The 27,413-nt window shown below is 36.5% G+C and overlaps 1 pseudogene; it reads left to right on the top strand.

The window, feature by feature from the left end:
• The first annotated feature begins 1,381 nt into the window (after positions 1 to 1,381).
• LOC143680403 (uncharacterized) lies at positions 1,382 to 10,222 on the top strand (annotated as a pseudogene).
• Positions 10,223 to 27,413: the final 17,191 nt, after the last annotated feature.

The raw sequence follows: 27,413 nt of genomic DNA, 5'->3' as shown, positions 1-27,413 counted from the left end.
GTTATATGTATCTTTACTGTCTTCTGAAGTAATGAGGGTATGCTTTGGATTATAAGACGGATGACACTGTCAACTGCATTAAAGGAGAATTCTCAATGAAATTGGTAATTTTTCTAGACTTTTAGAGTTTCTCAGGACCTCTGAGCAGTGGAATTTGGTGAAAATATCATCAGTAGGTCTTGATTTACTTGCATTTTCGGTCTGTTTGTGCTCTGCTTTAGAAGGAATAGAATTTTAACTACAAAGGACAGTCTTTATTAACCTTGTAAATTATTGCATTTTTGACTCCAGGCATTTAGACCAAGGTCATTTAAGGTCAGGTTAGGTTGCAGTCAACATACACTTTCTCTAGATTCATACTTTTATTAGTACTTTTCACAGGGAAACTTGCATAAAATCATTCAAGGAATAAATTCATGCAGTTAGATCAGTAGGAAGCAAAGACAAATGAATTAATAATGAATAATGACAATTTTTAGGAGTGATCTGAAGTAAAGGAACTTTGTGAATAAACCTGGCTCAACATCTTAATCATGCTCAGTGTGGAGTCATGGACAAGACAGAACATGAGAAATATTCTTAGTAAATATATATTGACATTACTAAGTATAGGTTATGTTGGACAGTAAACATCAGGTGAGCCAGTAGGTGATGTTTTGGTAGTCGATTCAATTTTATGAAGGTCCTCATGTGGGAGGAGAACCTGGGCATGGGGCATAATTGTATGAGCAAATTATTGAAATAAGTTGCAGAATCTGATTATTGAAGTGAGAGGTTGCATTCCAGGCAAAACTTAGGAGTAATCCCTAGGAAATTTGAACTGGGGAGATAGACAGAAAAATTGAAATTCTGTGTCTTTATTTAGCCATGTGATTTTCTAAGATTACTGTTCATTTCATTTGTTAAATGGGTGAATCTGCCTTAATACATATGGTTAAGATTAAATAAATGAAAATTAAATAAATGTAATTCTCCAAGCACACCTAATGCTTATGTGAATTCAGATACAATTGGGAAACATAATCTGACTTATTTTTCAGAAAATATCATTTGCCCACAAAATTATTATATAATTATTAACAATGTTAATGCTATTTGAGTCTCTTGAGTCTTGTCAGGTATTATGACCCAAGTAAATATGCTAATTTTTGATGCAAGGTATTTTCAGGGCTATGTTTGTATAATGGTAGCCATCTACTGATCCTTCACAGAGAACTTTTCATAGAGAAATTTGGTACCTCATAGTGGTACAAGTCCTTGAATTGATCACCACATAATAAAATGCATTGTTTCTTGGTTGCTGAATAAATCCAGCAGGATAAGATCATAAGTTAGTATTGAAAGAGTGATATTATTAGACATCTAATGTGGAAGAAGCAGAATGGTTTCAGGCAAGCATCTTCAGAAGGACAGTTATAAGGTAAAACAGAACAGGAGTGAGATCAAGAGCACTAGGATGGATATTTCAGAAGCCGGGCATTCTAATAGCTGAGAAAATCCACAGTGGTTTCTCTGGATGTAGAGACCAAATGTTTTGGAATCAGGGAGGGAATGGAAAATCTCTGAAAACTATGGGCTAATGAATATATAAAACTCAACGATTTTCTCCTTATCAGTACAAAGAAGTTATTCTCTTGGAGCATACTTCATGTTCTTGTTTGTCAGACTTTGGTTATTCCCAGGTGTAGGGTTAGGAGTCATGAGAGTTGTGTCTGGAAATTGGAGACAAGTCCAGAATCTAATAGTTTCTTTCTACATTCTCAAACTTGCTTACCTAGTGCTCATTTTGTTGGGAGTGTAAACCCAGAGGAAGACAGTTGTCAGCTGAGCTGTTGACAATGCAGCCACTGGTGAGTAATGAATTCTTTTTACTGAAATTACTTTATGTGTTTTCAGCAGAGTCTAATCTCATTTATAAGATATTCAAGGATCTGAACTAAAGTTATATTTATCCTGGCCTCTGGGATGGTGATCATTTATCAATAAGTAATCTTTCTAGTACAAGTTTGTTCCAGATTCTATTAAGCTTCTGAATTCACTGGGGAGCTGAGTGAAACTTTTTCCTCATTTAGCCAATGTCCTCTTTGTAGAAATAATGTGCTCATTGATCCTGTTAATGCATGCAAATGGCTTAGGCCCACAGTGAATTTATGTGATAGAAGTGAGTAACAGCAGATATTTACAGTCTGTAGGGAGGTTAGTGTTCAACAACTGAGTTCTATCAGTACAGTGTTACAGTTGCTGGGGTGGAGGGTTTTATATTGTGGACAGAAGAAAATGTGAGGATTAGCTAATAGAAGGAAAAGAGGGATCATTTATTTTCCACAACTACCAATTTCTTGAAATATTGATATTGTATATTTGTGCATTTTTAAAACTTTCAAAAAGGATATCTAGAATTTTCCCTTTCTTTTGGCATCATTTCCCATTTTCCCTTCTTATAAACAATATTTATTTAAATTTTATGAATGGAAGTAATGAAAAGAACAGTTGTTTCTTTAATTTTAGCTTGCATTCAGAAGCATAATGGGTAGAGTAAAATTTATATCCCTGTGAAAAATTTTTGAAGAATTGTAGAAACCAGAATAACTTAAGAGCCTTCTTTTATTCTTGAACATAAAGAGGAGATGAAGATAGAAGAAATGATGAACACAGATTTTTAAGATTCCAAGGAAAGTTGAATTTCAAAGATTTCATATCTCTGGAATGGTTACCTAGGATTATTCTTCAATGTAGAAATCTCAGGAGTCTGTGGAGTGTGCCACTGATCTGTCCATGTTTGTTATGATGAATACCTTAGTTATGGAAAGTTGAGTGAGGCAGCATACACTGTTCCAAGTTACCCATGGTACCAATTTAGTTCTGCAGAATGCTATACTTAGCTGCAAAGTTTGCTGCCATTCTATATAGTATAGTATATAGCATGCAGTATACCTGCATACTATGTTCAGATACAAAGCACTTTACACATAAGCTCATTGGATCTTTCATAATTTCAAACTGGTTGTGAAATGACTTCATAGATGAGAGAAAACTGATGTCATCTGGGGAAATAATCTAACCATAGTTATAAAAGTGGCAAAACATGGATATTCATTGTACCATGAGGAGTCTGTAAATTTACTTTAAATAGGTGGGAAAAAAGTTTTTTTGTTTAAAAATGCTGAAATGCAAATTATACTTCATCATTTGAAAGTAATGATGGTCAGTTTATTGGGAAATGTCAGGTTATATTATATCTTATGTTTTTTGAGATTTTTTAAATAATTGAGTCAAATAATCAGTGTGTATATGTATGTGTCCATACCTGTGAAAGACAGATGAATGTTCAGCATTGAGAATCATCTGACTTGAAACTCAAATGTAGTTTGAGCTTTCTCTCAACAGTCACCAATTCTTCAGTTCTATGTCCCAAATCATTCTGTCCTGGATATTGGCAGATAGCCCTTTCTGAAGTTTTATATCATTGATATTTTCAGAAGTTAGTGACCCTAAAAGATGTAGTTATAGAACTCACTCAGGAAGAGTGGGCCATGTTGGATAAATCTCAGAGAAATCTCTTCAGAAATGTGATGCTGGAGAATATCAATCATCTGCTCTCAGTGGGTGAGTCTCAAACTTACCTATCTAATCCTCTTAAGAGGTTCTAGAATAGCTTGTCTATATTGTTTTAGATTTTATTTTTTACTTTATGTACATATTCTATGTTACTTTATTAAATGAAAAGCTGCCTAAATTTTTTATTTACTTATTACTTAAGTCTAGTCTTTCACCTACTAAAATGTAATCTTTGTGAACACAAATTTCATGTTTTTCTTTTACTCAGTGTCAAACATTCAGCACAATGATTGGAATACAATGTATTTTCTATAAGAATAAATAAGGGGATTATACATGTCCTAAATAATCATTATGCTCTAGGGATTTGGTGTGGATTCAGATGATAGTAATAAAACAATGGACATATCCCTTTCCATACTAACTTAGAATATTCAAAGGGAACTTATTATATAAATAAGGGTTCTCCAAAGAAACAGAACCAACAGGAGATATCTATAAATATAAGATTTATAAAGGTGTCTTACACAACTGTATGGATGCCTGGGTCCAAATTCCATAAGTCAGATACTAACTGGCAACTCCAGAGAAGATCATCAGTGAATTCTTTAAGAGGGGCTGACTGGCTGAAGAAGACATGAAAGTTCTCTCTTCTCCCTTAAAAGTCTCCAACTAATTGAATTAAATCCAGCTGATTGAATTCTCTTGGTGGAAGACATTCCCATATTTGATCATAGCTGTAATTAGCCCAGATGCAATAAACTAAGTGATGATTTAAAATAAACCAGCCTTCTGGGTTATTAACCAGTCATGAAATTTCTTTGCAGTAATGGTTCTGCCAGTGCTTACTTGACCAGATAATTGGGCCCCCTCACCTGGCTAAGTTGACACCTGAACCTTACCATCACATTTGTTTATGAATTCTTTTTGAAAATAATAATTTACTCTTTTGGAAACCTAGAATTTCTTCTTGTCTGAAGATACAGAGAGTTCTGCAGTCTTTCCTTGAACCTGGGCATCAGGAAACAAAAGTTCTCACTATACTTGGGAGCAATGTCAAGACTTAACCCTTTGATGGTGAAAAATGGCCAGTATTTTGTGTTCCAGATAGTTTTCCCTTGGCTTGCCCCCAATGGATATGCTCTCCTTTAATTTGTATAGTGGTTTGAAGCTGTATATACTGCAGAAAAAAACATATTCTTAAATCTAATCCATTCCTTCACATGTGAATCATTGCATTATTTTTTGATGAGATTACTTCAGTTAAGGTGTGTCCCATCTCCAGCAGAATGTGTCTTCATTTATTATTGGAATCTTTTCTAAAAGTATAAAATTCAGAGAGAGAGAGAGAGAGAGAGAGAGATGGTTACAGGCAGTAAGATTCTGAAGTCAATGAAACCTTGAAGTAAAGAAAGAAACCAGGAGATAGCATAGAGATATGTCTTGCCATGTGGCAAGTTAAGGAAAAATGGTTGCCAGCTGTGAGTCCCAGAAAGCCACAAACTTGGGGAGAAAATGTTGCATCAATGATGCCTGGATTTGGGCCTTTTCCAGGTCTCTAAACTCTAAGTTAATAAATTTCCATTGTTTAAGCCAACTCATTTAATGCTACTTATTTAAATAACCTAGAAACTAAAAGCAAGTTTGGTACCAGGCAATTGATGTGCTTCTGTGGCATATACCAAAAATGTGAAATCAGCTTTGAAATGGGTTAATTGGTTGAGGCCAGAAGAATTGTGAGGTCATTTATAGAAAATGGCCTAGATTTTCTTGAAGAGACCATTCATAGAAATATGGATGTGAAAGTTAATGCCCTAGAAGTTAATGATGATGTACTATGGAGACAGGAAGAAAGATGATTCTTGTCAATATTAAGTTCTGATGTTCTATGGAAGGCAGATCTTTGTTCATGTACTAGATTATTTAACAGACAATTTCTAAGATAAGAATGGATAGTTCAGACTAGTTTCAGATTGCAATTTATAGTAAAATGTGAGATGAATGTGATGAGATAACAGAAATTATGGGCTTAAACTAGAAATTGATGATTTGGAGAATTTGAAGCTTCTGGAAGGTTTGTCCCCAGAGAATAGGGTTTCATGTGGGCTGTTAATTAAACATGAGACCAGTCAGCAATTCCTGTTAAAGATTGCAGATGTAGTTATCCAGGAAGGGCTTGTGGAATGTTCTCCTGTCAGATGATTTGGACCTCTGTGTACAACATTCACAACTTTCAAGTCTTTTGCAAAATTTGCATGAACAACCACCAGCAAACTCAATGAAAAGGGACATAATGTAGGAAAAATCACTTAAAGGGCAAAACCATTGAAGCTGCTGTCTGGACCAAAATATCTCCTCAGGCAAGGTGGGCCCACAGATATAAGTGGTAAGTGTATGTCTGTTTCATGGCTTGGAGTGTGCTTACCTTCTGCAGCATGTTAAGTGCTACCCCATTGTTTCAGGGGGTGAAATCAGTACCCATAGGATTGTAGAGTCTCTCTCTGCCACCTTACCATTCTGAGAAGTGTGTGCCTGTTTCTGAAGGATTTCAGATTCAGACCACAGCCCTGAAGTTCTGAGGGGTTGGTGGCTTCACTCCTGTGTTTACAGAGAGCATGGAGAGTGCACAAAGCAGTTGGAAAGGCTGCAGTTTCCACTTCATCCGCCTTGGAGGATAAACTTTCATTACACATGTGACTCTCAGACCTTGAAATACAATGGAGTATAGCCTTGTAGGGTTTGGAATCATGAACTGTGATTTCCTTTCAGTTTCTACCTAGGCAAATGGAAATGTTTATTTTTGTTTGTCCCTCCATTATACATTCTTCTCTAGATTTCACAGGTACCTAGGGAGAGGGGACTTATATACCATGATAGGCAACAAACATTGCCAATTTTGATTAGACTTTGTACTAAGCATTACTTCTGAAATGGATTAAGTAACTTCTGGGGGAATACTTTAATGGAATGAATGTATTTTCCCTATAGAAAGCTGGGGTTTATAGGGTAGAGTGTGATGGTTTGAAATCGTTTGTACCCAGAAAACACTTTGTTAACTGAAACCCATTCGTGTGTTTGTATACCAATTGTAACTGTGCTCTTTTGGCGAGGTTCCTTCGTTAAAGAGTGTACCACCTAAAAAAAGAATGTGTTTTAATCCTATTACTGAAATACTTTATAAGAAAATACAGAGTGAGAAACCCATGTGAAATTAACTGAAATCAATGAAATATAGGGTAGAAGGAAGAGATGAGGTAATATTATCTTTTGCCTTGACATGACAGCTAAGGAACCAGGGTCAGCAGATGTCAACTCCAGAATGCCAGTGTTGGGGAAAAAACATTGTCTAAATTGTGCTTTAATTTGGACATTTCCCTGGTTTCAAAACCATGAAAAAATAAATTTCCATTCTTTCAGCCAACCACCTTCATGATGTTTGCTTAAAGCAGCATAAGAAACTAGAACATCTACTGTGCCTGTTTGAAAATATAATGTGCCCAGAAAAGCCACATTTTAATCCTGATTCTATCTGATGATAACAGCTGTTTCTTTTAATCCTGATTTAATAGTATAGCTTGGAAATTTTTTATTAGATCATCTTCATGGAGACATAACACATCCAATTATGGGTGTGACTTTCAATTAGATGAAGGTGTAACACAACCCATTCCTGGTGGGAATTGATTAGTTTACTGGAATTCTTTAAAAGAGGAAATGTTTTGAATATGACAGAAGCCTCAGGGCCCACAGGAACATCACAGTAGAGCTGACACAGATGTGGACATGTGGCAAACAGAAACACAGATATTTGGAGATGCTTGGAGCCCAGCAAATGTTGCCATGAGATGTTAAGGAAGCTAGAACCTGGTGAGAGCCAAGGGAAGCCAAGAGATTAAAGCCAGCCCTGGAGAAGTGAAGTGAAGAACACTCACAAAAAACAGAGGCTGAAAGTAATGAAACCCAGGGCAGAGGACAAGCAGATGCCTGTGACATGAGTACCCAGCTGACAGGTGTTCCAGACACATCAGCCAATCTTGAGTGAAGGTATCCTCCAATAACGCCTCAATTTGGACACTTTCACATCCTTAGAACTGTAAATTTTAGCTTATTAAATCCCCTTTTATGAAATCCATTCCAGATCAGATATATTGCATACCAGCAGCTTGTAGTCTAAAACAATCACCTTCACTGGACTTCATGGTAATACACTGTTCAGTGCACAGAAATGAATATTTCCTTTGTTTTTTCTCATAAACAGGATATCAGGTCTGTAAATCAGATGTAGCTTCAAAGTTGGTTCAAGGTGAAGAACTGTGGCAAGAAGGAATTTGATTGTTACAACGCCAGAATTCAAGTAAGCTCTTAGAACATGGGCTTCAGGGCAAGAAGGAACCTTGTCAATGAGTGAATCAGTTCTCGAAAATATCACCTGCAGATTTCTTCAAGTTATATTTTCTGAAATATAGCTGTATATATTGGGGAAATTTCCTCAGGTGTGGTCATATTATCATTTATTTATCAATCTATATTCAAATGTCTGTGTCTTTGGCAAAATATGTATGTATGAATAATTGGATTTAAATTTTCACTTATGGATATTTTCCTAGTCTTGTCTTCAATGGTTTCCCCTCCCCAACATATTCTTGAAATACTTTTTCTTCTAATTCAATCTTGAAAATATTTTCTAATTGTTAATGTCATATAAATGTTTCTACCACCTGAAAAAAAGCCTTAATTTGGTTTTCTTTCTCAGATAACTGTTGTATTTGAAACAATTATAGGGCTGTGTGTGTGTGTTGCTTCAACATATTTATTTCCTGATGCTGGTCTAGCAGTTAACTGGTTTTTTAATTCTTTCAGGCAGGGAAAGTAGTAAAAAAAAAAGCTATCCATGTATCATATCCACAGGATAGACATATCTACCATCCTGTCATTGGTAAATATCATGGCTATAACCCTGGTGTTCCAAATAGATACCTGGGTGTGGAATAAATTAAGAATTTGGTACAATCACTTAACTGTACTTTGGTTTAAGTGCTAATCCAGGAATTCTGCCATAATTTGAATTTAGAGAAAATTAATTTCAACCCAATAGCATAACCTTAATTATTTTAAAAAGATAATTCTATAAATATGGCTCTTATACTCAATCTTTGAAGCATTACCAAGTCTTCAAAACTGATTAGATGTTTCTTCAGTTGGGATCCTACAAAAGAATAGATCTCTGTACATGCAGGAGAATAACATGATTCATAAATAACATGGAAAATACTTTAATTGGAGACTTCACTGATTGATTAGTTTTGAATTCATATGTATATGGATTATTATTTATGGAAAAACATCTTACAGTCTATCCTCTACTTCCTAGAAGCAGAATTCTCATACTCTAAAGAATGGCATTATATGTAGTGAATTGCCAAAAGATTGTACTCACAATTTCAGAGTGACTCAACATGTATTAACTCACAAGGGAAGGAAATCCTACTTCAGCAAACTGTTTAGAAAAGGCCTCAAAGACCAATCAGCTTTTGATCAACAAAACCATTTTCACACTAGAAGTAAGTCCTACGAGTGTCATGTAACCAAGAAAGACTTAGCTCAAAACTCTGGTCATACACATTACATTGGAACTCACAATGAGGAGAAACTCTGTGAATGTCATCTATGTGGGAAAGCCTTTACTAAATATTCTGAACTGAGACAGCATGAGAGAATTCAAACTGGAGAGAAACCTTATGTATGTCATGTATGTGGTAAACCCTTCACTTATTACTCTGCCCTTAGATGACATGAAAGAATTCACACTGGAGAGAAACCTTATGAATGTCATCAATGTGGGAAAGCCTTCCCTGAATATTCTGGCCTTAGATGACATGAAAGAATTCACATGGGAGACAAACCATATGACTGTCATCTATGTGGGAAAGCCTTCACTCAAACTTCTTCTCTTAAAAAACATGAGAAAATTCATACTGGAGAGAAATCATATGAATGTCATCTATGTGAGAAAGTCTTCATTCAAAAGTCAGGCCTTAGATGACATGAGAACACTCACACTGTAGAGAAACCCTATGAATGTCATTCATGTGGGAAAACCTTCACTGAACATACTCATCTTAGAAAACATAAGGAAATTCTCGTTGGAGAGAAGCCATATGGATGTCCTCTATGTGGCAAAGCCTTCACTAAATGGTCTGCCCTCATACAACATGAGAGAATTCACATTGGAGAGAAACCATATGAATGTCATCTGTGTGGGAAACCCTTCACTCAATCTTCTGCACTTAGACAACATCACAGAATTCACACTGGAAAGAAACCACATGAATGTTGTCTATGTGGGAAAACCTTCATTTATTATTCTAGCCTTAGAAAACACAAGATAATTCATACTGGAGAGAAACCATATGAATGCCATCTATGTGGGAAAACCTTCACTTTTAGTTCTTATCTTAGAGTACATGAGAGAATTCACACAGGAGAGAAACCTTGTGAATGTTATCTCTGTGGTAAAGTCTTCACCCAGTACTCTAACCTTAAATGACATAAGAACACTGACACTGGAGAGAAATCTTATGAATGTCTTATTTCTGGTAAGGCCTTCAGTGAATGTACTTACCTGAGAAGACATGAAAGAACTCACACAAAAGAGAAACTATGAATGCCATCTATGTGAAAAAGCCTTCACTCAAAGTTATAACCTGAGAAAACATGAAAACTTACACTGGAGATAAACTTTATAAATGTCATAAAGTCTTCACCAATTATTCTAACATTAGAAAATATAAGAGAACTCACACTAGTGGAACCTTAGGTATGTCACCTATATGGGGAAGCCCTTACTCAAATGTTTTAGCCAGAGACAAGTAAGTGCCTTTCTCTATAGCATTCAGCCTTGGCTAAAGGATAGACTTTAGAGTTTCCAGTTGAAGGAGCTCATGTGCAAAAATTGAATCCAAACATAGTACTGTCTCTGTGTATCACAAAATCATTCATAACACTGAATATGAATTTTCCATTCATATAATATTCACTCACTACCTTCTAAATTAAATTTGAACTTAGTACCCCAACTTTGGCTAACATGGATGTAGAGTTTAGTCTCTATAATGGGTTTTAATCTTGTTCTCCCTTAATGGCATGATATTGACATGGTTATTAAAAGTACTTTGAAGGCAGTGCAATGGTGGCTGAGCAGAAGAATTCTCACCTGCCATTCCAGAAATCCAGGTTCACTTCCCAGTGCCTGCCAATGTAAAACATTCTTGAGATAATTATTGAATGTATAGGTTTTATATATAAAATAGAGGTTTATATATAAAATAATAACAATGTAAAGAACTCCTGGTCTGTTCAAGTTCCCAGTGTTTATAGCTTCACCACATTTACTGATTAACACAAAATACACCAATGTATGTGTCTTCAAAAGAGGAACACGCCCCTAAGTAACCACACAAATCCAAACAAGGAAACAAAATTGTTTCCATATTATGATCCAATCCACAGATCATTTTCAAATTTCATCAATTGTACCCTCAATGAAAAAAATGTTTCCTTGTTCATTTCAGCTCATGGTTTTCCAAATTGAAACTGTCCCTGAGACATTTCCTTATTCCTTGAAAGATTGACAAGCACATATGATTCCAACCTAAACATTCCTACGGCCTCCTCCTGAACAGACACAGGCCTGAATTCCAACAGGAAAACCCCAGACTGATGCTGTCCTCTCCTCAATGCATCCCATTCAAAAGAACCTCATATCCATCCTCTCCAACTCCCAAATTGATAGATATCTGGATGAACTTTAACACACACATGGATAAATTATTTTCTCATTATAATGAAAATGAAATTTATGGGATTATATCCTGAATGTATCTGTTAATGTCCACACCCAATTTTATAAAACACCAAAAGTTCCTGATAATCCATATTACTCTGCTATTTTCTCTCAAAAGAAACTCCATGCTATTAAGAAATATGAAGTTTCATAAATTTCAATTAGAAGGTATATGAAATAACTTATTCAATTGGTCATCAAATATAAAAACCTTTCCCTGTTTCCTGATTTTGCAATTTTTCCTTAGTCATTCACAAATCCCTCCCTTCATTTTGAAAATACAGAACATATTGAAAGAGAATGTTCATATGTGCTGATTCCCACATTGCATATTTTGATTTAAACCTTAATTTATGCAATTTTTAATTTAATTTTAATTTATGTAGAAAGTATTTTTGTTTGGTATTTCAAGGACACTGAGAAATTATACTAAATATTTTTCAAATTATCTTGGAAGGATATTCTAGGGTTTACTTTACCATTTGCTGCATTCTTTCCCATACCAATCCTAAGACACTCCTTGTTTTAATTTACATCATATGAAACCATAAAATGATGTCTTTCTACAAGAAGAAGGAAAATTTAAGGCATACAAAAAATTTAGTTGCAAACAGCAATAAGGAGATTGGTAGAACTCATAACTGAGTGCTGAGGATCAGATCTTTGGCAGGGATAGTTTACCTAGAACTGTGTTATAACATTTCCAGGACTCCACTTGGTTATCATTAATTCTCAATATCAAGAGTTTATGCAGGCAAATCATTATCTAGTCATAGATCCAGGAATCAGGTCTCACCTTGAATCTCATGGGCAACACAGGATTAACCTTGCTGACATGGTGAAGTCCATATAAGTACAAGAATATCAGGAAATTTTCAGGCAGGGACAATTTTACAGAATTCTATAAGCTGAAATTATATCAGACGATGGTGGTCCTATAAAGCTTTCAATAAAAATCTCTAAAGTGGAAGATGGTGTTGTAAGAAGTGCAGTGTTTCCTTCAGCAAATATTCCTAAAAGACAGGTGGAAAGTGTCCAAAGCAGCTATTCTGGACTCAAGAGATCAGAGCAGTATCATGGATGAAGAGACAGAAAAACAGTGATGGAGAAACTACAGTGAGTAACTCAATTGGCTGTGCCTATTTGCACCTGTTCCCCACCCTTGAGTCTAGCAGTGCCAAGTCAGCCCTTTCCCTGTATATCAGAATGCTGTGGATAGGAATATGGGGAAGTTCTTACATCTTTGGGAATGGAGGACATGGCAGAGTTCTTATCCATTTGTTGCCCAGCAAAATTGGACATCTTGGTCCCACAGCATTTTTCCATTCCAGAAGGCACAGCCTTTACTCAGATGAAGAAACTGCAGTGAACGACTCTGTTGGCCATGTTTCATGGTATTCATGCCTAAACCTCAAGACCAACAGCTTCTGATAGACCTGCTTCGTTTCTACTGGGCTGATAGAGACTGCCGGATTTAGAGAAGTTCTCTCCCTACCAGAATGCAGGTGGATGCAGCAATGTCTGGCCCAGCAGCTGACCTGCAAAATTGGACTCTGGTTCTCTCTCCTTTTGGTCCTGCCCAGGTACCTGAAGTGTCATTGTTTCCAACTGCCTTAGAAGGAGAGCAGACTGAGTGCTAAAGTAACTTGCCTTTGTAGAGTCTGTTAGAAATATGTTGTCAAATAGTGCCATCTATGGGGCAGGCTTGGAATGTGCCATCTTGGGAATCTGCTTTCCTGGCCCTCTGTCCAAGCCCCTTTGGAATTCTTCTGCACAAACTGTATGTGACCTTGGCTCTGTTTTGTCTGGGAAATACACAAAAAACCAGTGCCAAATAAGAGCTTTAACAGGAACCCTATCAAAAACAATATCTTAGGTAAGAGAGAGAAATCAGTCTTTGGAATATCATCAAAACAATTAAAGGCCCAAATAACAAGCCATACTATAAACAAGAATATGACCAGTTTAAGGAACTAATTAAAAACAGATATGGAAATTAGAACAACCACTCACAGATATTCAAACAAATCTAAACCAATTCAAAGAGATGTAGGAAGATGTGTATTAAAGGATATTAAAAAGATACTGGGTTAACATAAAGAAGAATTTGAAAGTCTGCAACAAAACTAACAGAAAGGCACAGGAGAAAAGATTAAAAATATGTTAGAGGCAAAACCATCAGTTTTGAAAAGGCAGAATAAACTATTTGTAACCTATAAGGCAGGGCATCTGAAATAAAAATGAGAAAAGAACACACAGAAATAACACTGGAAAAAATTTGAGCAGGGACTCTGGGAATTGAATGAGAACACAGAGCTCACAAATATTCATGACATGGGTATCCCAGAAGAAAAGGAGAAGGGAAAAGAGGCAGAAAGTATATTCAAGGAAATAATGGCAAAAAATTTCCAAGTTTTATGAAAGACATAAAGATACAAGTCCAATTAGTACAATGTAATCCAAACAAAATAAACCCTACTCAACCCATTCTGAGACACTGAGACTCTGAGGTAACTTCCAAAGATGGAGAGAGGATTTTGAAAGCATCAAGAGAAAAACAATTCATCATATACAACAGAATTTAAATAAGATTAAATGCCAGCAACCTGCGAATAAACTGACTACTCTTACATGTCCTTGAGACCTGACTTCCAAATATATAAGTGTCTGTGGCATTGTGGGACATGATACCCAAAAAAGATCTTTACCATGGCATCATGGGATTGAGAATGAATAGAACAGGAAAAAGAAATTAAATAAAATAAAGCTTCAGTGGTTAAAAAATTTTCAAATTGGGTTGAAAGGTCATTCTGTTGGTTACTCTTATGCAAGTTGTAGCCAGATATTTCAAAATACCACAGTATGCCACACCATAATCAATATTCCTGAAAATTCTATCAAGTGCACTATGCTCTGTAAAAGTCTCTATAAATGTTTTCTTAGTAAGTTCATTTTCCCAGAAAATTAATCCTCCAGATTGATCATAGGCAAGATAAGTCCTGAAACCCAGAATTACCAGTCTCTCCAAGAAAACAACCAGGTTAATTCTGCCATCCACGAAGACCAATACCCATTTTTGGAATGAAATTAAAATTTTCCTTGTCCAGATAGCCATAAAGGATGAAACATAAATGAGAGGAAAGGGTTAAAACTGAGAAGTTAGAATTCTATAAATGACTGTGGTAGATGACTGATAATACAGATATTTCTTTATAGAATCTGGTGTTTTAGAATAGCAGGAAGGAAATACCTGAGTTTGTGGAACTGCAATCCAGTAGCTCTGATCTTTGATTATATTTAAGTAATAAGTGTATTAGCCAAGGTTCTCTAGAGAAACAGTCCAAGGTCTATAGGACAGGCCACAAGCTGGCAACTCTGATGAAGTTCCTCAACTAACTCTCAAGAGTGGCTGGCTGAACAAATGGAAGAGTCCAAAAACTGTAGGGCAGGCTGTGAAGCTGACAGTTCTGATGAAGGGTCTGTGTTACCTCCACAGAAGATGTTTACCATCTGAAGCTGGAAGAGAGCTGTCTCTTCTAAATTCTTCTTAAAAGTCTTCCACTGATTAGATTAAGCATCACTTATTGAGGAGGACTCTCCACTTGGCTGATTGCATATACTTTAGTATATGTAGCTGGTGTAGTCATGATTTAAGTCCATGAAATGTCCTCATAGCAACAGACAGGATAGCCCTTGCCCAACCAGACATTTCCATTTTATGATGGAGTACTGTTATGCAAGTCTAAATTTATGGCTGGGTGAGTCAGACAACATCCAGCTCACAACTGACAACTCAGGTCTTATGGTAACTTGGTGGCTTGTTGTTAATTCAGTCTTTACTAAGGCCCAGTAACAGGCCAAAAGCTTCTTCTCAAGTGGAGAGTAGTTATCTGCAGCAGATAACAAGACTTTGTTCCAGAATCCTAAGAGTCTGTGTTGTGATTCTGCTACAGGATCTTGGCAAAGGCTCGAAACTGCATCTCTATTAGCCACTGACACTTCCACCACCTTTAGATCTGCTGAATAATAGGGTCCAACTGGCATAGCAGCTTGTACAGTAGCCTTGACCTGTTGCAGAGCCTCCTCTATTTCAGGTGCCCATTCAAAATTAGCAGCCTTTTTGGCCACTCAATGAGTGGACCAGAGTAGCACACCCATATGAGAAATATGTTGTTGCCAAAATCCAAAGATACAAACTAGGCAACTATGTATTTTGGTAATAGGAGGGGCCAGATGCTGCAACTTATCCTTCACCTTAAAGGGATATCTCAACATGCCCCACACCACAGGACTCTTAGAAATGTCATTGAGGTGGAAGACCCCTGTATTTTTGTTGGATTTATCTCCCATCCTCTGACTTGCAAATGCCTTACCCATAAGTCTAGAGTATTTGTTCCTTTTTGATCAGTATGTCCGATCAACATGATATCATCAATATAATGAAACAGTGTCATATCTTGTGGGAGGGAGAAATGATCAAGGTCCCTGCAGACAAGATCATGACATAGGGCTGGAGAGTTGATATACCCCTGAGGCAGAACAGTGAAAGTATATTGCTGACTTGCCAGCTGAAAGAAACTGTTTCTGGGGGTAATTATTGACAGCTATTGAGAAAAAAGTATTTGCCTGATCAATAGCTGCATACCAGGTACCAGGAGATGTACTGATTTGCTCAAGCAATGATACCACACCTGGAACAGCAGCTGCAATTGGAGTTACCACCTGGTTTAGCTTACAATAATCCACTGTCATCCTCCAAATCCTATCTGTTTTCTGCACAGGTCAAACAGGAGAGATGGAATCATCACCCCTGCATCCTTCAAGTCCTCAAGAGTGGCAGTAATCTCTGCAATCCCTCAAGGAATCCAGTCTTGCTTCTGATTTATTATTTTGCTTGGTAGAAGCAGTTCTAATGGCTTCCACTTGGTCTTTCCCACCATAATAGCCATTACTTCATGAGTTAGAGAGCCAGTATTGGGGTTCTGCCAGTTACTCAGTATGTCTATTCCAATTATGTGTGTTGAAATTGGGGAAACAACTACAGAATGAGTCAGGGGGTCCACTGGACCCACTGTGAGATGGACCTGAGTTAAAACTTCATTGATCACCTGATTCCATAAGCCCCACTCTGACTGCTAGACCAGAGTGATGTTTTCTGTCCCCTGGAATTAAGTCACTTCTGAACCAGTGTCTAATAATCCCTGAAATATCTGATCATTTCCTTTTCCCCACTGCATAGTTACCTTGGTAAAAGGCCGATAGTCTCCTTGGGGAAGGCTTGTAGGAAGATTAACAGCATAAGCTTGTGTCAGTGTAACAATGTCCTCCCCCAAATGGACCTGGCCTCAGCTTCATTCAAGGGGCTCAGGATCTGTAAACTGTCTCAAGTCTAGAAATTGATGGAGAGGATGTGACTCTGTTTTTCTAATTCAAGTTAGACTTCTTTCCACTTGACCTAGAACTCTTTTATTTGTACATCTCAAACAAGAATTTTGTAGACTGCCCATTTATTGAACATCTTGGTACTCAATGATTTACTACCCAATGCCATAAGTCTCTGTGAGTGAGATTATTTTGACTCCTTGTTTGAGTCTGCTGTTTATTATGATAGCCATGCATATCTTATCATTTGTGATTAAGTGCGGCCACCTCACTTCTGCCAACTTGGGATCCTGTCATCCACATTATGTTTAAGGATGCCAGCTCAGTGACAGCAGTTCCCACAGTAATATCTGACCTACAGAGAAGTCCAACTACAGAGCTCTTCAGGGATGATGGTGCTAGTCTCACAAATTTTTTTCTCACATTTCTGGCAAAAGGTGAATCCTCCACACATTTGTGGCACATAAGAGTAGGCTTTGCTTGATAAATCCAATCTAACATTCCAATCTAAGCCTTTGGTTCCCCTCACCTACATTATATCAGGGCAGTTCTGGCATTTCAACTTCAGGTAATGTCAGCCATCTTTTGATCCATGTTACAGCCAACCATCCAAACAAGCTGTTAATGCCTTTTCTAACCCCTTGAGCTATAACTTTGAAGAATCGCTGATTAGTGGGCCCATATCAACAACTTCAGCCTGATCCAGCCTTATATTCCTCCCACCACTATCCCACACCCTTAGAACCCATCACCACACATATTCCCCTGATTTCTGTCTATATAAATTGGAAAACTCACACAGCTCTTTTGGAGCATAATGCACTTCTTCATGGGTGATACTTTATATATCACCTTTTGGGGCCTATTGGGAATGTTGTCCAGTTATAGGTATGGAAAAAATGAGGGGCGGTAGAGTTGGGTCATGCAAATAATTAGAAGTGTCTTCCTAGCCATTTTATTTAGGGAATTCATTTGCAGTTTCATCTGGTGAAATAAGATTAATCACTCTAGGGCTAATTCCTCCAGGTGGAGGTTGGGTGACCAACTCCTCAGGGCAGGCTGGATGTAGGGTGGCTATGACCTCAGAGCACACTATTGCAGGGATATCTAAAGAAGACTCAGCATGACCTAGGGTTTCAACCTCTCCATCAACATCATTATCAATACATATGTCACCATCCCATTTTTCAGGGTGTCATTCCTTTCCAATCAATGTACTCACTTTAGTGGCAGACCTAATGCAAGATTGAGATTTCAGTTTATATTGTAAAGTTGCTCCTCTAACAACAAGATTTTGACATCTGATTTTTGGGGATCTGAAGTCTACAGCTACAGGAAATAAGATATTCCTTCAGTACACTCATAGAAATATTTACATCTATCAGGCAGCATGTAAGCTTCTCATTTGAAGGCTTAATCCCATCCCTTTCACTCATTGATGTATACAGTGTATCTAAGAACAACCAGCCAATATCCCTATAGCTCTTATTTCCACAAAACTCCATAAAGGTGTCAAAAACATTACTCCCCAGAACCTGGCTTCATATAAGCAAAGCATTAGAAGAATCAAATTGTGATATTTTGACTATCTCTTTTGCCAACTTACCCCATGGATTGGCAGTGTCATTCTGATTATGGGAATCAGAGTCCTTAGTGCCTTTGAGTCCAGTCAGAGTAGAAACCCAATTGTAAAAGCCTATTTTTAAGATTCTGCTTCTTAAGAACCACTTCTATTACCAAGCTGTATTAGTGAGGGTTTCTCTAGAGAAACAGAATCAACAGGAAATATCGATATATATAAAATTTATAAAAGTATCTCATGTAATCATGGAAATATACATTCCAAAATCCATAGGGAAGGCTGTGAAGCTGATGACTCCTATGGAGAGTCTGTATGAACTCCACATGAGAGGCTCATTGACCAAAGCAGGAAGAGATACTGTCTCTTCTGAATCCTTAAAATCTTATGTCAACTAGATTAAATGTCACTTATTACAGAGGACTCTCCACTTGGCAGATTACAAATGTAATCAGCTGTGAATGCAGCCAGTGTGATCATGAATTGATTCTATAAAATGTCCTCATAGCAACAGACAGGCTAGCATTTGCCCAACCACACTAACAGATACTACCACCTGGCCAAGTTGAAACATTAACCTGACCATGACAACTGTTTCAGCTTTCCCTCCTCATTTGTAAGTCTTACAATTTTATAGATTGCAAAAAAAAGTGTTTTAAATTGCAATGTCAGTGGTCTGTAATAGGGAGTTATAAGTACTATGAGATGTTTGGGGTTTTCTTTATCATTTTAATTTCACTTTCTGTAGTAACGCAAATGTTTTAAATATGATCCTGGTGAAAAATATGCATCTGTGTGATGATACAGTGGACAATTTATTTGATACTTTTGATAGATTGTATGGTATGTGGGGATATCTCAGTAAAGATATAAGAAAAAATGATTGAGTGCCAATTTCTTATCAGAAACCATGGAGGTGAGATGGCCATGGTATGATATATTTAAGATACTGAAAGAGAATATATGCCAGCCAAGAATTCTTTATCTGGCAAAACTTCAAAAATGAGGGAGATTTTTAAATATTCACAGATAAAAAGAAGCTGGGAGAGTCCATTAGTGAGACTGCAAATATGCAAGAAATATTAAAGGGCATTATGCCAGCTGAACAGAAAAGACAGGGAAGAGAAGCTTGGATTAGAGTGTAGAAATGAAGATTGTCAAAAAAAGTTCTTGAAAGGACCAAAAAAAATGGCAATAGGACATGTTAAAGCCAATGGATAAGTTGGTTGAAGTACATACTGCCTTAAGAATTAAGAGTACAAGCATTCAATGTTAATGTATTAAACTCTCCAATCAAAAAAAATAAATTGGTAAAATAGATAAAAGAATGATCTCTTTATGTGCTATCTGTAATAGACTCACCTTACATCCAAGGATACAAATAGGGTTGGATGAGTTATTCCATGCAAGCAGTAAACAAAGGAAAGCTAAGATAGCTACATAATGTTGGACAAAATAGACTCTAAGTTCAAAAAATTTATGAAACAAGGAAGAACATTATATATCAATAAAAAGGGCAATCAACCAAAAGAACTAAACAATCATAAATATTTATGCACCTAACCATTGAGGCCCTAAATACAAGAGGCACACACTGGCAAAACTTAAGGGAAAAATAAATGTCTCTACATAATATTTGGAAACTTCAATAAATGACTCTCATTAATAGAATATCTCAAGTGAGGGGATCATGAGGAGCAGAGAACAGGAATAGCATGATAAATGAACTAGAACTAACATTTATAGAACATTACACCCCTATACAGTACATACAGTCTTCTCAACTGCCCGTAGATTATTCTCCAGGATAAAACATATGCTGGCCCAAGAAACAAGTCTCAATAAATTTAAAGATATTGAAAGCATTCAAAGAACTTTCTATTAATGAAATGAAGCTGGAAATTAATAATAGGTGGTGATCACAAACATTCACAAATATGTGGATGTTAAACCACACACTTTTTAACAATGGTAAAAAATTGAAATTGCAATATAAATTAGCAAATATTTTGAGATGTATAAAAATGAGAACACATGTCAAATCTTATGGGATGCAGTGACTAAGGTGCTGAGAAGGAAATTTTTATCCCTAAGCATTTAAATTAGAAAGGAAGATAACTAACTCCCAAATCAGATAACTAACTGCACACTTGGAGGAACAAGAAAATTGAAGCAAACTAATCCCAAAACAAGCAGATGGTAAGAAATAACAAAGGAGAAATAAGTGAAATTGAGAAAAAAAGAATGGAGAGAATCAACAAAAACAAAAGTATTTTTCTTTGAGATAAATAAAATCGACAATCTTTTAGCTATGCTTACAAAATGAAGCTACAAATACATAAAATAAAAATTGATAGTGGGGTCATTACCATAGACAGCATAGAAATAAAAAGGACAATAACAGGATATTATGAAGAATATTGTGTCAACAGTTCTAGCAGATGTAGCTGAAATGAACAATTTCCTAGAACTATATGAAGAATGTATGCTGTCTATCAAAGAAGAATGTTCAACATTAGTAGTTTTTAGGAAAATGCAAATCAAAACCACAATAAGATAACATGTCACATCTACCAAAATGGCCACTATTAAACAAATAGAAAATTACAAGTGTTGGTGAAGATGTGAAGAAATAGGAACATTTATTCATTGTGTTGGGAATGGAAAATGGTATAACCACTGTGGATGACAGTTTGAGTGTTCTTCAGGAGGCTAAGCACAGATCTTCAATTCCACTATTTGGTATATACTCAAAAGAAGAGAAATAAGGCATGCAAACAGACATTTGCCACACTGTTTTCATAGCACACATTCACAATTACCAATGGAAGGAAGCAACTCAAGTGTCTATCAACCAATGATTGGATAACCAGTATGTGGTATATGCATAAGATTGACTATTATTCTGCAGTAAGAAGGAATAAAGCCCTGAAGCATGTAACTTGGATGAACCTTGGCAGCATTAACTCAGAGAAATAAGTCACACATAAAGGACAGATATTATATGATCTCACTAATTTGAACTATAATAAGAAAATTCATAAAGTTAAAACACAGAATATAGGTTACCAGGAGATAGAAGGAGTGTACAGAATGGAAAGTGGATGCATAATGTGTTCATAATTTTTTCACTAAGTTGAATTTCAATGTTTAGAAATTGGTAGTGGTGATAGTAGCTGATTATACTGAGTTTATTAACAGCACTAAATTATGTGCTTGTGACTGAAATGGGAAATTTAGAGTTGTGTGTGGCACTAGAAGGGAAAATAGAGGGAAAAACATGGTATTGTGATCCTTGTGGTGGATGATGACTGTGATAATACAAATTTAAAAATTTCCTTTTATGAACCAGAACAGATATGCATCATTCTTGCAAGGAGTTCATAATTGATTGGCATGTGGTGTGGCATATACTTTGGAAATTGGAGCCTAGCCATCTTTAAAAAATTTAAACAATATTTTCTTAACATTCTCTCCATACCTGCAATCTAACTTACTGTCCTCCCCCTCTCTTGTCGTAGACCGCCCATTTCCGTAGCCCACCACAAAACCTCAACCTTCCTGTTATGTTCAACTCTATCTCTATACCTAACTTCTGCCCTAAGCCTAGCAACTGTCCCCATGCCTGTGTGATTGGCTACCCTCCCCTGGAGTCCATGTCCTAACCCCACCCTTCCCTAAACTGTATATAACCCGTGGCTCACCGAGCCTCGGGGTCCTTCTTAGATCTTGAGTCCCCAAGCACTTAAGCTTTTGCAATGTAACAATAAAGAAGCTTTGTGCCAACAATTGGTATTCGGCTCAAGTTCTTTGGGTCCCTCAGCAGCTTGCTGCTGAGCCTCGGCGCTGCCTTAGATCCCATCCCCGAGCTCGGACGTTCCCCCATAGCAGTTAGAGAGTTGTCCCCAAGCGATCGCCTTCCGGGAAGACGACCGCAATGTGGGATAAATACACCTATTGCAAACTAAGAGTTATAATTAACAGTAATATTTTAAAATTCTATCATCAACAGTAACAAATGTACTGCATCAATGCTAAAAGTCAACAATAAGGGGAAATAAGGGCTATGGAATTTTTTTTATTAATTTTACAAAAATGAAAGTGTCCTAAAATTGATTGTGGTGATGAATGTGCAACTATGCTGTGTTACTCTGAGCCATTCACTGTATACTTGAGGTAGATTGTGTGGTGTATTAATATATTTCAATAAACTTATTAATCATAATGATCTTCATCTGCAAAGAATTAAAAATTCAAAGTGATACATGGAGAAATTCAGCCACCTGGGTGGGTAAAATGTCACATTGCAATTCACAATTTGAATTTGGCTATTGGGACATTTCTCCAAGATTCTATTTTCCCCAAAAGAATATCTGTGTAACTTGTCTTCAACAATAAGACTAAGAAATAAATTTTTCAATGTTGATGTGTAACTGATATTAATATTCTAAATAGAGAGGGAAGTTTATCACAAAAAGTTCATCTGCCACCTTATACAAACTAAACAGGGTAATTTCTTCTCTTTCCTGTAGATAACAGTAATTTGACCATAAATCTGAATAGACTATGGGTAGTGTGATAAGGAGGGCCACTGAGTAGCAGTTAAGAAGAGAATCATCATTTTCTGAGTTGTCCACAGTGGAACCAGTGCTTTTGTGTGTGTCATTTACACATTTGTATACTTCAACTCCAGAAAGCTCCAAGTTTCACACAGTCTCAGAAGAAATTTTCAAAGTGTGTTTGAGGTCCTCTCTTGTCATCTACAATGTTTTGTCAGTGTGGACTTGTAGTGGGAACTATTGAAGGATACCAGATGTAGAAAAACCTGGTTCCCATTGTAATCTGAATACTAAAGGCTAGATAAAAGGGATAATTTTAGGTTCATAATGATAAGTTGATTGTACTACAAATATGCAGGGTGCCTGGCCAGAATATATAATTATTCTTGAAGTTTTATTAGCTTTTCACAATGGGAAATAATGTGCATTGGATATGTAATTGATGAAACAGTTGTTTCTTAAGAGTTTCCCTGTCCTCCATTCACTCACAGCCTCTGCTGCTATCTCAATGGAAGGCAGAATGTGCACTCCCAATTGGGGGAATTAGCACTGCTACTGTTCAAGTAAGTTGGACTGTTGTTCAGTGAACCACATTTTGCTGAGATGATTCAAATACTGATGATGTGCAGCAACACTAAGGGTGGTTTCCACTTCCTATGTGGAAGACCACAGTCAGGGACATCCACAATAAATGCACTGAAACATTGAAAGAAGGAACCTATTGTAAGTTCATAGTTATGGACCCAAAGACAGCATTTTTCCTTGCTGAACCATGAGCAACTGCTTTTAAAGTTATTTTGAGAGGATATAAGACAACATTGAGAAACTGTTTTCATTTAAACTCTTCAATGTTCTTGTTAACTTGACCAACAAAACACTGAAATTATGTACCAGAATTTCACTTAGTTTTTACTTTCATGACATTTTAGTGTGTACATTGGGACTACCCCTCTGCAAATGTTTTGGCAATTTATACTAAAGATAAACATAGTCATATCCTGTGGATTAATACCTATACTCCTGAGTCACTGCCAATGGAAATTCTTCTACATGGTCTGCAAACTCATGGATAAGAATCTGCATAGCATTATTATTTGCATATTCAAAACCTATGATATTCACATATATCTAGTTAACAGTAGAACTGAAAAATAACAAGTGATAATATTATCCAAAGATTTCAATATGTGATCTACAGATCCATAAATAACTGGAATGTGTTTCACAGACATCATGTAAAACAAAAATAGGCAAACACAGAAGGACATATATTCTGCAAATTCATTATTTAGGCACATAATGAGTCTTTGCTCACATGAAGTTTGGGATGGTTTACCTTTAAGTTTATTATGTCTGAATGGGAGAACAAGGGTGGCTTTGGAAGTGTTGGTATTTTGTGTTTTCTAATCAGGTTGCCAGTTATAGTGAGTTAAGTTTGCAAAACTCTCTCAAGAATTTTTTGTATGCCAATGAAATTTTTTGAGAAAGAAGAAATAACTGTCAAGGTACTTTAAACAATTTAATACTAACAGATGTTTACACACAGGATTGTAGAGTCTCTAATTCTTATTAGCTTAAGCCATTCATCTTTCACTTGATGATACCAAGATTGATATAGCACTAGGAAGTCCCTCAGTGCTAGTCACTGTGCCACATCATTCACATCTAGTTGAACAAATATCAAGATCATAAAGTGCTTGTGTAGATAGAGACTCACCTTTGATGATTTTCTCCACAGCCTGAGTCTCCAGAGGATTGTCAAGGTTCTTCCTAGCTCTTTTTCCATTTGTAGAATTAGTTGTTGGTGTTGAACACAATTCCACCCAGATGATAGGTTTTTTTTTAAGAATATAAGTGATAAACTGCATGCCAAAATTCATTATGAATCATTTTAGCAGCTCAAGATTATTTTTAGATGTATATTCTGTTATTTGCTCTGTTTTTTCATAGCATATTCCTAATTTACGCTCATCTAAACCATGAACTGTGAATGTAAATAACTCTTACAGTAATTTCTTTATTAAATTACATTCCTTAAGTCATGGAAGATTTTGATACAGTACTTAGGGTGGGTATGTATATTCCTCAATGATCAGATTTCTAGTTTCAACAACTTCTTCAGGTCTCTGCTTCTCTGTCCAATTTCTTTTGGCCATAGCATCATTTACTAATGAAGAAATTCTATTCTTAAGATTATAAGATCTATGCAAATCTCTTACATGATAATTCACACAATGACTCAGTTATTTATATCCATTTATATCAGCAGATATCCTGATATCCATTTTACTATAAAGGACATGTGAGGACCAAGTGATTGTGTACATGGATTAAATAGATGAAATTAGTGGAATGCCAATACATATCAAGAAATAGCAGAGATAAATTTTTAAATGAATGACTTTGATATCCCTGGATTTTAATAAATGAAAATCCATGACCACTACTAAAATTCACACATTATATGTAAATATGTTATGGTTTTAGTCTGCTGAAACTGCGTGAAGTGCAATATAACAGAAATGGAATGACTTTTAAAGAGGGACTTATTAAGTTGAAGGTTAACAGTTCTAAGGCCATGAAAATGTTTACATTAAGGCATCCAGAGAAAGTTACCTTAGCTCTAAAGAAAGGACTGATGGTCAGGGCTTCTCTCTCAGCTAGGAGGGCACATGATGATTTCTGCTATCTTTTCTTTCCCTCATTTCATCAGATTCCCACAGGGGCATTTTCTGTCTGTTGCAAAAGTCTTTGTGCAGGATCTGTTGGCACTAGTGGCTCTAAATCTTTTCAAAGTGGTTCCCTATTAAAGGACTCCAGTAAGCAAACCCACCATGAGTGGTTGGAGACACATCTCCATGGAAAACATCTAGTCAAAAGTTACTACCCACAATTGGGTCAGTCACATCCTCATGTAAACAATCAGAAAGGTCCCACCCAGCAATATTAAATGAGGATTAAAAGAAGCTTTTCTTGGACACATAATAGCATATACCACCACATTCCACCATTTGGGTCCCTAAAAAGACAGTTTTTTTCCAAATGCAAACTATGTTCATTTCATAAAAACATCAAAAAAGGATTAAATCACTTAAGTTACAATACAAATAAAAGACAAAGTCAGAACAGTATAATCTTATCAAAGTCAGCTGCATTCATGGTCTGTCCTAAGGCAAAACTTTTCCCAGACTCTGGACTTGAAAATTCAAAACAAGTTATAGGCTGCCAATATACAAAGGAGGGAAAGTCATAGGATGCATATGTATAGGGAATAATTGGAAGGAACACAGGGGTCACTGGACCCACACAGTTCTGGAAACCTGCAGGACAAAAGCCATTAGATTTCAAAGTCTTAGATTTACTTAACTCCAGGGCTTTAGAAAGAAGTCCCAACAGTTTCAATGGTCTATGCAAAGCCCAGCTGTCTCCAAATTCAACCTTGGGGGACTTTCGGAAGTCCAATTTTCTTCAGCTCCATACTCCCCAAGCTTTGGGGCAGCACCCAGGCTCTCTGCCATCTCTAGAGAATACATTTAGCACCTCCAGGAAAATTGAGTGAAAGCCAGGCTCTCCCCAATCCATACATAATGTGCTCCACATTCTTTAAAACCTTAAGTGGCACAAATCTTCCTGATCAATGAGGTGTAAAGACCACCCTCTGCATTTAGGGCAAACTCATCCTAAAGTACATGGGTATGTCTGCACTCCTGGCTGGAAGCATTTTTACTTCATTCTCTAACTTTGGTAGTTCTGCCTCTGAAGTTATTTTCCCTACAATTTGTCCCTTTTCTGTCCTTTTTTATCCAGACTTCAAATGGTTCCATTTATACAGATCCTATTATGCTCTTGCTGATTTCCTATGAAGTATGCTGGGATCATGCCCATCAAACAAAATGACTTTCCACAAATCCTTCCTGATAACTCCATCTCAAAACTTCACTTGTACTATAATGGCTGTTTGCTTCCATATTTGGTCAAATCATCACACGGGCACTATTTTCTGGGGTCTCACTTTCTGGAAGCCCAATATTTTACAGACCATCATTTTCTTGTTTCTTCATACCTAGGAGATCAGTTTTCAGCTTATCTCTTTACCATCACATTCCACTATAAGCTGCAAGGAGAAACAGCTTCACTTTCCATATTTAATCTGAAAATCTCTTCTGACAAATGTCCAGGTTCATGGATGTTAAAATCTGCCTTCCATCCAAAGCCACTCAATTTTCCCAGATACTTTGCCACTTTAAAACAAGAAACACCTTGTTTCCAGCTTACAATAACACACACACAATGTCTGTCTAAGTCATTTTCAGAGGTATCTTTAGATTCCAAATTTCTACTAAAAGTCTCAAAAAGCATTCTAGGCTTTCTCTATCAAGATCTTCACAACTCTTCCAAATCTTCCCCTTATCCATTTAAAAAGCATTCTAACATGTTTAGCATTTGCAAACCACAGTATCACCCCCACTTCTCTTGTATCAAAATTTGTTTT

The sequence above is a fragment of the Tamandua tetradactyla genome, chromosome 4 (genome assembly GCF_023851605.1).
Source record: "Tamandua tetradactyla isolate mTamTet1 chromosome 4, mTamTet1.pri, whole genome shotgun sequence".
NCBI lineage: Eukaryota > Metazoa > Chordata > Mammalia > Pilosa > Myrmecophagidae > Tamandua > Tamandua tetradactyla.
This window is presented reverse-complemented; position numbering and strand designations above follow the sequence as displayed.